At 44.9% G+C, this 12,651-nt stretch overlaps 1 protein-coding gene across 6 annotated transcripts in view; it reads left to right on the forward strand.

Annotated features, from left to right (window-relative positions):
• Positions 1-12,651, forward strand: part of cadpsa (Ca2+-dependent activator protein for secretion a) — a 146,264-nt gene that overhangs the window by 129,802 nt on the left and 3,811 nt on the right. The window lies entirely within an intron of this gene.

The following is a 12,651-nucleotide window of genomic DNA, read 5'->3' on the forward strand; positions in this document are numbered from 1 at the left end:
AGTGTTCTCTTAAACGGGGACTGGCGACTAGTGAGTGATCGTAGACATCAAGCATTTCGATGCATATCAAGGCAGGTGGCGATCTAGAATCAACGTTACATGGAGTAGAATTAAGGCCAGGGAAAAGCTGAACCCCAAGGCTTCATAGTGGAAAGATGTCATTGAAGAAACATGTTTGTAATGGAGAGGAAATCAGTGAAGATGCTTTTAAAGGTCTTCAGAATCCTTCAAGGTACTAATAGACTTCTCTAACACAAACATGGCTGTTTATGGAAACTAAAAGTGGTTCTTCTATGGCGTCCCTTAAAGAACCATCTAAAAAGAGTGTAGGGTTTAAAGTGTGATTTGGAACAGCGTGTGATGTGATGTGATCACAACACGCTAACAAACAAAAAAGACGAAAAAGGTGAAGACGATTAAATAACGATAGACTTTAGACAATTGGTCAGTGGTACTGCCCCATTCATTCTCTAGTGAGAGAGAGAGAAGGACAGACACTCCAAACCTGGAGCTTATTGTCTTTAGGGCTTAGGGGAAGAGAAAGAAAAGAAAGAGGAAAACGAGGAGGGAGGGAAAAGAGGGCGGGAGAGCGTGGAGAACACTGTCTTAGCCGATGGCCGCGGCCATCCTCCTGGGCCTAATCCTTTGTGATGCATGTGGAACAGTTTGTTGAGTGCGTGCTGTGGCTGAGGCGTGTTTGCTTTGTGCACCTTAAGACCAGGGCATGCATTCTCAAAGGACAGCAGAGCAGGAGTGCTGATCTGGGGTCAGGTTTCGCTGTGGCCAAAAGAAAGAGTATGCAGGAAAATGGGAAATGGCACTGCTGCTCTGAAGACGGCCCTCGGGATCGTATGTACTGAACTGCTCTTACTCAAGAGGACAGTAAGAGTGCTGATCAGGAATCCGAGTCCGGATTTGTACGGATGCGTCCATCGATCCTGGATCAGCTCAGTTGATACATACGGGCCCTCGCGTGGGTCTGGGACCAGTTCTGGCCTTGTGGCTGCATTTAGTTTCTCATTGCTTTCACTCTGCTGCCCTTTCTGAATGCCCCTGTTTGGATGGCAGTCTCGCAAAGCACAAATCTCAAATCTCTCTCTTTCTCACTGAGAGTCTCTGTGGTGGAGTTTTCTTCCTCTCTGTTTAAAATGTGAATCTCTCACATCGTCTCCCTTTTTCTCCTTCTCTTTGTTTTGCTCCAAACCAGCTGTGCTGTTTCTGTACTGAGAGAAGGCTCCAGATGTGTTGCTTGTGTATTGCTCTGTACGTTTGCATCCTCTGACTTGAGCGCAGTAAGAAGAGAGAAAAGATGCCCAACCCGTCTCCTTCCATCCACCTTCTTCCTTTTTTTTCTTTGTCTCCCTCTCTCGGCGCCTGTCATTCCACCTCTTGTTTTCCTTTCCTTTTTTTCCTCTTTCCAACTCCTCCACCTCCTCTATTTCTCTCTCTCTCTCTCTTTCTCTCTCCCTCCGCCTGAATCAAAGTGGAACTTATCCTTCCTGTCGAGTTGTTTTTATCACATTATCTCGAGTGGCATGATTCACAGTCGACTAATCTTCCTGTGTACATCTACTAGCATGACCCGCCTCCTTGGAGAATTCCCTCATACATGCACTTGCAGACATCCAGCCATCCAGCCGGCTCTCCACTCCTCCCCTCTCACCCCCACCTCCCCTCACAGTCCCCCTCCGACCCCAGCAGCATCAACCCCAGATGGGCATGCAGGGCACACGTTTGCCCCTCTTCCCCACCTGCTGAAGTGGCTGGGCCAGCAGAGAGCGCAGCCGCCAGGCCAAGCAATCTAAAACCAACTCGTGGAGGAGGCCGTATGCTTGATCACTTGCACACGAGCACACACCAGTCCACACAAGAGTGCACACACCTGCAGATTCTCAGCGATATGGCACACAGATCGTTTTCATTTGGGCCAAAAATATAATCTCAGTCTCCACAATCAACCATAAGGTCAGAAGGTCACAGATGTCTAAGATAAATGAGCGATGAATCGACCTGATTAGTTCCTTGTAAACAAACAACAGTGTATCCTTCAAATCTATACAGAACTGAGAGAGAACTGAGCTCTCAGGACCCCCCCCCCCTCCCATTCATTCTTCATTGCTGACTGACCTTAAGGCAAATTAATTCACTGTTGGTTACAAACAAGCATAGATATACACCCATATACCATAGCATTGAAACCACATACCTACTATTGGGTAGGCCAAAACAGCTCTGCTCCGTCAAGGCATTGGCTTCACAAGACCTCTGAAGGTGTCCTGTGGTACCTGGCACCAAGACGTCAGCAACAGATCCTTACAGTACAGTATTAAAAAGTAACTGACAAACGGTGCCATAGAAGAAGCACTTTTACTGTTTCCCTGTTTGTTAAATAGATGAGAAGAGTGTGAACTTTAGACTGGTAAAGAACCTTTACATCAAGTAAAGGTTCTCTGAGCCTTTAAAAGGTTCTTCTTTTACAAAAATGGTTGTTTATGGAACCAAAAGTGTTATCTTTTTTCTTTGGCATCACACAAAGAACCACTTATAGCACCTTCATTTTTAACAGTGTCAGTTGGGAGGTAAGGCCTCCACAGATTGCATCAATAAGCCTCAGGTGCCCATGACCCTGTCGCTGGTTCTTTCCTTGGAGCACTTTTGGTAGGTACTGACCACAGCATACCAGGAATACTCCACAAAACCTGCCTGCCTTTCTCTTTGAAGATATTCTGGCCCAATTGTCTAGCCATCACAATTCGGCCCTTGGTTGCTCTTGCCCATTTTTGCTGCTTCCAACACTTCACTTCAACTTCATATCAAGGAAGTGACTTTTTAGTTGCTGCCTAATATGTAGATCCCAACCCTTAAGAGGTGCCAATGTAACCAGATAATCAACATTATTTACATCAACAGTCAATGTTTTTAATGTTATGGCTGATTGGTGTATATATTTTTTGATGGACAGTTATTATTATTTTTTTTTTAAATGTCAAATTTTTGGCTGCGATTTCAGTTTCCACTCCTTTGTCCATGTTTAAACACCACCAAAACATGCTATATATTTTCAGAACTTCCCTATTCTAACTTGATTCTTGGAAACTGAAGCCTCTTTGTTTAGCCTGTTTGGTGCTTTGATGCTCCGGTCCCCCTTTGACTTTATGCTGTTTTTCAAACTCTGAGCTAATCTCCCCTGCCCCGGCCTGCGCAGGCGGGAGGGTCTGATCTAACTGAGTTTAGAGATCACACTGGATGCCACAGTGAAGCATCCGCCGAGTGTGTTAGGCTGAGGTTAATTGGGGTCAAGGATGAGGATTTCTCACTAGCAGAGGGAACACAATAAGATTACACTCAAATGCTGTCCTTTCTAGGCTTTCATAACAGTATTTCATAATGTGTCTTAAATGACCATATGGTCAAAACAACCTACGGCAGCGGGGTATTAAAAAACAACAGCAAATAGCATGCCGGTTGACTAGGCAGCGGATATTAGATATTAGATATTAGGAAACAACCCAAAATCAGGATTGTTTGAGGGTCACTACTGCTTCTAAGACTCTGGTTAGATTGACTGATAGACTGCTGACCACGCTGCTTCTTCCTTATTTTCTAGTCGTAGAGAGCGGAGCTATTCTAACAACACTAGGCTGCCACAAACCAGGCTTGTTGGAGACTAACTTGAACTGCAGGGTTGATTTTATTGAATTCTGTTTCAGAGCTTCTGCAAACACAAGGCTAAATGTGGAGACAGGCTGATACTGATGGCTTCACAGAAGAGCAATTTTGACTGCACAAGCCTCCTAAGAGGCTCTGAAATCCCGTGCCAGCAGACAGCTAAGTTTGTTAAGTTGAGGGCACGGAGAGGGAAAGGGATAGATCAGGATACGCAGAATAAGGGAGGGCTGGGAAGAGAAAATAAATTTATTTCCCCTCTCTGCCAGCCTGCTAGTTCTTGAAAGAGTGGCTGAAGAAAGCAGGATTAGGACAGCTGTGCTTAACACAAGGGCTCATCTGCCTGAGATCATTGATTAAAAAAAGCCATCTCCAAATCCAGCAATGCACTGATACTGCTGTCCTGCTTCAGCTCTTTAGCCCTGTGTGTCTGTATGTGTATGTTTGTGTGTGTGAGAGTATGTGTGTGTGTGCTTGTGTGTATGTGTGTGCGTCTACCAGCCAATGAGCCCAGCAGAGAGAGACGCAGAGAGGCGGCCACAGACATGCCGGAGGATTACGCAGGTCAATTATACCCTTAATCTGCCTTTCCAGGGGGATTACGGCTGGCCGGCATTGATTGATTCAGAGTATTTTCACTGACCTTGGCAGTTATCAGATCGGCGAGATTGCACTTTATGACGACGGCTAAAGCTGCTTTAGCAGCAGCGCTGCTTGCTGCTCAGGGGCCGCAGACGAGGACTGGGACCGGGTGGTGGCTAGATTGAGGCTTCTGCTGCTGTTGGCCTCTGTTGTGCTCCACAGACCTGCAATACCACTTCACTGTCTGGGACACTTTACCACTTTGCAGGACCGGTCACGACCCGTCGACCCAAGTGAACAGTTTAATCAACTTTAGCCGCCACGCAAAGTTAACGCTCTGTAGGCTGCCAGAGATCTGCCTGACCACTCACTGGAAACGTTCATCATGATCTTTGCTTATTTATTGTAGTGGTCAGAAAAGAGAATGAGGGTCCACAGGAAAAAAATATATATATATAAATATATTTGGCAGGATTATAGAACAGGAGTTGTGCGGCCCAGTGTAATATCTTTTCACGGGGCCCAAAATCCCTGGCAGTGCCCCTGCATACAGTACTGTGCAAAGGTTTTAGGCACCTGCGGGTATTAGAATTGAAAAACTCCACAGCTAGCAGAGAATGCTACAGGGACGTTTGGCAGTGTTTTTAAAAAGTTCCAGGAAGGTCAGCTTATAACACTACAAAAATAATGTTCCTGGAACGTTCTGAAAACTAGTACTAGTGGTTTGCATCACAACGTTATTAGAACATTCCCAGTTAGACTAAAACTAACATTATCGAAACATCTGAAGTAACTTTCCCAAAACTGAAAATGAATAAACCGAAAATACAATAAACTAAATACAGTCCAATGAAAACACTGATAAAACTGATACACAATCACCCTGATAGGTGATATTTAATAAATGTGTCCTAAAACTTTTTCCAAATGTAATAATTGGAGCATTTTTTAAACATTCACACCAAGAAAAAAATGTTTAAATGATGACCTGCGATACTTTTTGAAATATGCCTACCAAATATAAAAAGCCTGCATTTAATGGTTAAAATAAGCAAATAAATGTAAAATAAATTAAAAAATTGAAGACTGCACATTTAAAGAACCACAAGTCTTAACACAAACATTCTTATAACCGAAATGTCTAGCTTGTTCCTTATCTGGATAAATACTGATCAATTCCGATAATATTCTTATAGAAAGTGGTGGTAGTTCTCCACCACTGTGTTCATCATTAGAACGTCTCTAAAGTTCTCCTCATGGAGTCTAGTATTATTTATAGTAATCATATCAACACCTGGTTTGGTGGTAAATCAGGGCTTAATGATGGTAAATCAGGTGATCTGCTGCTGCTGCTGATGGAGTTGAACACATCCTGCATGCTGTGCTGGCTGGACGGGGACGCCCCATTCAGGAGAAACCTGTAGGAACCAAGCTCTGTTCTTCAGACTAGCTCACCGACAAGATCTCACTACTTTCTTCAGAATGAGAAGCTCTTGTTCCTTTTTACTGGATTTATGTTCACCTGCTAAACTAATGGGATCTGGAGCTTCTACAGTAAACACAGTTTCTAAATAATGTGATTTGGTGTTTAAAACTTCTGCACAGTGCTGTATACATTTATCTGACTTTGTCTTTCTATAAACAAGCAAAACCTGACCCAAATCTAGACTCCTAAACATTCATCACCTAGCTCTCAGAACTATCCTTTCTAAAGAAGCTGAAATTTACCCTCAAACATCTCAAATATATAGTTTTAATAGCTGGCTGGAGTCGTAGGTGAGAACAGTGGCGAACAGAAAAGTGAAAAGTGTTTTTTTTTTGTTTTTTGTTTTTTGAATCCCCTGATGGAATTATAATAATCATCCGGCAACGGAGGCCGTTGTGCTCTTATTGTTTTTCTCTCCGGTCTAATCTCTTTAGTTTGAGAAATCAAGCAATTGAATAAAGAAGCTTTACACAAGTAATTGTGACGCCAGTGGCTGGATATATATTTAAAAAAAAAAAAAAAAGACTAAAAGAGAGCCAACAGGTACTCCCACAGTTATTGTTCAAAACACGTTAAAAGGTTTCGTTCCTTTCAGAACGGAGGCTGCGCTGCGGCCGTAAGCTGCTTAGGTTTCCGATAATTACAGGAGCTGAGTTTCTTTCTTTTTTCCTCGCCGTTTCGGATGAGCACTCAGCGTGTTGGGCGTAAACCCCGCTGACCCACAAAAGTGGGTTAATGCTGTAGTGGGCTCTAATTTAATGGGAATAATAATTTAGAAAAAAAAAAAACACACAAGAGGCCATACAAATATGATATATCACCTCACACTGTTGAACTACCACCACCACGTTTTTTTTTTATATATATATATATATATAAACAGGAAATGTAACCAACTACTTGGCTCTCTCTCTCTTTTTCTCTTGCTCTCCCTCGCTCTCTTTCCCTCTCTCCATGATGTAAAGTGAGGTATGGTGGTATTTGTTTGATTAACTCGTCTGACAGGAGTGACAGCTGCTAGTGGGTGCGCGTATACGAGAGGCTCAGCGCGGGTCCGCCTTTGTACATCTGTCAGCACGGAGGCAGGGGGACGGGGGTGAAAAGAGACAAATTGGTCCCAAAAGGCAGGCCATTCACCTTCGGCTCCCCCCCTCTGTCCCCCTCCCTCCCCCGGCCCATTCAGGTGCTCTGCGGGATTCTCAAGTGCTTGCTGGCTTATTCCATTTTGCCCCCTCCCACCCCTACCACCACCCCCCCAACCCATTCAGGCCAAGCTCCAGAAGTGTTGTGCTCCTCATTCGGCTGCGTCTCAATCCGCCTCTAAGCGTTCCTTTGTGAGCAGAATGGCTCACTTTGCTCAGGGTTCCTTACTCGTTTTTTTTTTTTTGCCCCTTTCCTTCTTTCTTTCTTTCTGTCTTACCCCCCACCCCACCCCACCCCATCCCTCACTCCTCTTTTCGCTCATTGTGTGTTTACTCAATGACACGAATGCAGGCTATAATTCCCGCCGTTTAGTTCATCGCAACAAGCTCGTTCACTCTCTCTGAGTGTGTTTTGGTGTAGAAAGCTCTGTTTGCATACTGTTATCCATTTAGTTAACAGACCCTCGTGCATAAGGCCGGAGTCCGCTGGCAGTCCAGTGGCTTCAGGGGTTTCCGTTTCCAAAGCGCTGGATCAACAAGCCAGGAAGCGTCAAATTTCAAAAGAATTCCCAGGATTTCTTTTTGTTGTTGTTGTTATTTTGTTTTATATCCTTTCTTAAATAATTTGAAAGAGCGAGACTGGCTGTCCCGTTTTCTTCCCCGTGCGCACAAAAGACTAAGCGCCTCTTACAGATGTAGCGGTAGCCCGAGCAGAAACACTAGAGGGTTGTTGCACTTAAGGCTTCAGCGAGGCATGTAAATCTTTGGCGGGCTTTGCTTTGTACAGACCGCACAATCGAAAGCAGTTTGAGACTCGCATGCTTGCTGAGCCTAAAACTTGCCTTCAATCCTGCCATTCAGAGGAGCTGTTTCTGCGGTGAGATGGAGAGAGAGGGCGAGAGAGAGAGAGATGAAGAGAGAGAGAAAGAGAGAGAGAGAGAGGAGAGCTGGATTTGAGTGCTAACACAAAGCCATGTTAGAGGAACATGTTTAGGGTCGTGTGTTTCCTGTGAAAAGTTTTTCCTCTGGGTCAGTGCGTCCTGCAGAGTGGGGAGGGAGAGGGAGAGAGAGAGAGCGGGAAACATGGGGTCTTCGGTGTGAGTTACCATGGTAATTGAGTTCCGTCATCAATGGACCTCCTCTCAGGGGCCAGAAAGCACACAATAATAGGCCAACAGCAGCCACAAACAGCAAGCAGGTAGGATTAGCTCGTCCCTTTGTCCTGAGAGCATAATGTCTCGTAGTCAGTTTTAAAGAGTCCTCGGCACTCTGGGCCTCCCCGCTCTTGCCCGCTGGGGGGCCCCGATTCAGCCGCCTGGCCCGGGGAAAAGGGCGAGAGCTCTGCGGCCTACTGCCCAGAGCCTGAGCGCACAGACGGCTCTTTTTAAGCAGAGACAAAGAGATGGGACACCCTGGCTGAGGAGAGAGAAAGAGAGAGACAGAGAGAGAGAGACATGGCTGGACTAGGCCTTCGATCCCTGGTTGTTGAGAACGGACTGTTTCTCAGGCTGGAGCTGATTAGAGCTGTGTACTGGCGAAACCTGGCAAGTCGATGCGTGCAGGGGTTTCGATTCAATCGCTTACATTGTTTTTTTTTATTATTATATTTTAGGGGAAACTGTCCAAACTGTCCAGACTGTTATCCGCATAAAATCTGATTGGGATTTGAGGACAGAGTACAACGCTGCTATCTAGCGCTCAGGGTTAAAACACAACACAACATGAACCACTGTCTGCCACCAACCTGAGCTTTTAAAAATCAATACTGTGGAGGCTCTGAGTTGTCCAGTAGACGAAGGCACAGCCCCTATTATCTAAGGATCGCTGGTTTGAATCCCGGATCATTCTGCTTGCCTTTAACAGCCAGAGTCTGAGGGAGCACAATTGGCCTTGCTCTTTCAGGGGTGGGTTGATGGCACTTCCTCCTTAGTTTGCTCCCAGTGTGATGTTGGTCAGCACAAGCACCTGTTAACTGTTAGGGAGCCATGTCATGTAAGAAGACATGTGCTAGACTTTATCTTGCAAGTGTTGGGGCATTGCTAATGATAGGGGAGCTCTAATTGGCCTTTCAAATTAGAAATAAATTATGCTTACTGTGTTTTTGTGAATTGATACAGTATTGCGAAATATAATATTGTGATACTTCGTTATATCGATATTTTCTGACACCAAAAGTCTAGATAGAAGTGGTTTTGGTCAGAGATGCAAAAGATTAGTAAGAAAGCAAAGCAGAAAAGAGAGGAAACATACAGGAAGAAAGAACAAGAGAAGCAAGAATGGTGAATGAAAGCATAGAGGGAGACATTGCAGCACTCTGAGAGCAGGCGTCGGCCTTTCTTATCCTCTCCGGCAGCCTGTCATTTTGCATTAGCATCAGCGCTAGCAACAATCATCATTCCATCCCTCCCGCTAATTGCAGACACAGCTGGGTCCCAGCGGGAGAGCTTCTCAAGCAGCATCGGCCACAGAGAGCAGGCCCAGTTAGACACATTCACGAACACACACACACACTACCCCTAACTCATTCCCACTCTTACGCTTTCGCTCACTCAAGCACACACACACACACACACACTGATTCACACACGTACACATGTACACACACGCACTAACTCATTCAAACGTACGCATTACCACCAGCAAGGGCAGAAAGAGGCAGAGTCACAGGTTGCTTGTAATCCCCCTGTACCCCCCACCAAGTCCCCGCCCCCTCTACAGCATTCCTTCCTTTGTAAGAGGGACCCTTTTTTTGTAAGCACAAAGGCCCGAGCTGAGCCCTCACCAACTCCCACTGGTGTTTTTTTTTTTTGAGACACAAGCCTGCCTGGCTTCAGGTGTGTGAAGAGCTGGTGCAAGTGGTGCATACATGTGTGAGTGTGTGTCTGTGTGAGTCTGGGGGTTGCAGCCTTACGCTGAATTCTGTTTGTTGCCCCCTGCTAGGCGCCATGGCTTCCTGTAACATGTCAAAGATGAGAGTGCGAATGCAGGCCTGTTCGAGAAACGTGCATGTGTGTGTGTGTGTGTGGTGTTGTAGGGGGCAGGAGGTCGCTCAGCCTTTCAACACTCCCTTCTAGAGGTGTGGGGGGCCTGCAGATGTTCATGTGTGTGTATCAGTAATGATACTGCATGTGCCCAACACACACACACACATACACTTATAAATCCCACTCCAATATCAGATGGAACTCGTTAGATGATCACAGATTTTTTTTCCTCCCCCTCCCGTATCCGTTTGTTTCATTACGTATTCAGAGGCACGATACTCGTGTTTTGGCTGGCAGACTCTGCCAGCTTCCCTGCTGCTTCATATCCAAAAAATGGCGCGGTACATAATGCCCTCCGAGAGAGACTTCTGTTCCTCTCATCATAGCAGAACAAAGTGCCACAACCAGCACTGTTCATTTCGCAAGCCAGACCAGGAAGGCCCTTCAGTCATTCGCCACTCAGTGTCCAGCGCGTTTCTCCTGCAGAAAGCAATTAGCCTCCTGCATGGCTATAGATATGGCTACAGATATGCTACATGTCCAAATGTTTGTGGACACCCCTTCTAATAAATGCATTCAGCTACTTTAAACTGTACCCATTGCTAAGATCAATGCAGATGTACACACATACACACACAACTTGTGGGCTAGAGGGGTATAAAGCCCCCCCAGCATTGAGTCGGGAGCTTGGGATGAGGTGGGGTGGTGATCATCCAACATCCTGACCTCACTAATGCTCTTGTCACTGAATGCAGTCAAATCCTCACAGCAGAGCTAGGTGATCTAGTAGAAAGTCTTCTTCCCTGGACAGTAGAGACAGTCAGTCCAACAAACTTCTACTTTTTGTTTGTTGAATTCGTAACTCCCCTCCGTATTAATGCTACCGACACTAGGAGACACAGGAGTGCCGTTGAGCCACTCAGAGCCCCAACTATTGATTTCAAAAGAAACAATAAATGAGAAGGTGTCCCAATACTTTTCTCGTTTGAAGCTATCTAGCTTCTGTCTGTATAAGCTGCTTAAGTGTTTCTTGGTGCATTTTCAGCTGTGTTCACTTCATGTGCGTTACTGACTTGTTTGTGTGAGCGTAAGTGGCCAGTGAATCCAACGGTGAGAAGGAGGAGAAGCTGTAAGAGAAGCACGCTTAGAACAGGAGGTAGAATGGGGGGTTAAGTACGCGAGAGGAATGGAGAGCAGTCGCATGAAAGAGGGAGAAAGAGAGGAGAGAGCGTTTGTGAGAGAGTGAAGTTGCTCCAGGTCTGGCCTCTCCGCAGGGGTCCGTCACGGACCGGCTGCCCGAGCTTTCACAGGCACACAGCACCAGCACTCCCAGATCAGCACCAAGCCCTGACTCACACACATATACACACACACACACCATGATGAACACAGCACAGACCCCCTTTGCCTCACAAATGTACCACCAAAACTCCCTCGACTCTGCAGCCTCTATACAATATTACAGCATTTTAGTCACGTTTCTAAGAGTATTTACATGCTTTATGCTTCTTACTGGGATGTTCCTCCTGGGAGAAGGCAGAGGAACGTTAAAAAAAAAGTTAGAACACCTCATTCTTTAACATATTTACACATCGGGACATCTGAGATCTTTTTAAACCCTTTCCCAGACTCATCTGCATCTACAACCTCAGAGAGCTCTTTAGATCTGACAATGGCAATTACACTCACTTTACCAACCAATAGCAAACCAAACTAAATGCCTGAGGTTTAAGTAGGACAGGGTCCTCCAGAAGCCCCTTGAATGATGTTCTAATCTTTTGCTGATGTTCTGCAAGTAGTAATACATGTGGTTGTGTGTAATAACATTTTACAAATGATTTTACACACATTGCTTCCATTTTATTGGTTTAGTTATATAACCTTCTATATAACTATACCAATCTCTTAATATTGTTTAAATGAGGATTAAATGTCCATATGTTTTAATTATTTTTAATGTTTCCATGGGGTGTCCTAATTTTTTCACTTGACTGTATCTCCTTACACCTGGTCTCTTTGGATTTTATCTGGATTTTATTCAAGTAATCCTGGAGCATTTCTATTGGTCCTTTAATAAGTTTAGCAAAATGTGCAGAGCAACTGCCAGATTCCAAAAGCATCACTGATGTCAAAAAGACAACCCCCCCCCCCCCCCCCCAAAAAAAAAAAAAAAACAGACGATACAAAGCCATTCACAAACAGAGATGTTGGATGGTGCTCCATCCAATACTTTTGGGATAAGTTGGGAATGAGATGGGGTGGTGATCATCTAACATCCTGACCTCACTCACTTAATACCCTTGATTTTGAAAGAATCAGGAATGAGCAGGTGTCCCAAAACTTATGTCCATATTGTGTATTTTTGAAAAATGTTGGACATTTTATCTGCTCCAGTTTACCAAACTTTAGAGAAACAAAATATCATGAGATTTACCTGGTTTATAAAGCTGTACCACTGGTTTATAAAGCTGCTATTTCAAGACAATTACAAGACAATGTTTGCCTGGGGTAGAATTTGCATGGGCACTGAAAGCCATCACTCTGTTTCATGTTAGGTCATTGTAGACTTGTGCTTTCTTATTGTAGATAAAGCCAAGTGTACAGCTGTTCTATATGGGGCTCCAGTCATCACACAGACATGCCAATAGCTCAGAGACATTGGGGAGTAGATGTCTAGTGTGTTCTACTCTGACATCAACATCTGGCTACTAATAGTACAAGGCACTGCTGGAAACAATGTAGAATCCTAATGTGTATCTCATTATCTCATCATAGTGAGGCTACAAGGTTA

This window comes from Salminus brasiliensis, chromosome 21 (genome assembly GCF_030463535.1).
Source record: "Salminus brasiliensis chromosome 21, fSalBra1.hap2, whole genome shotgun sequence".
NCBI classification, from domain to species: Eukaryota; Metazoa; Chordata; class Actinopteri; order Characiformes; family Bryconidae; genus Salminus; species Salminus brasiliensis.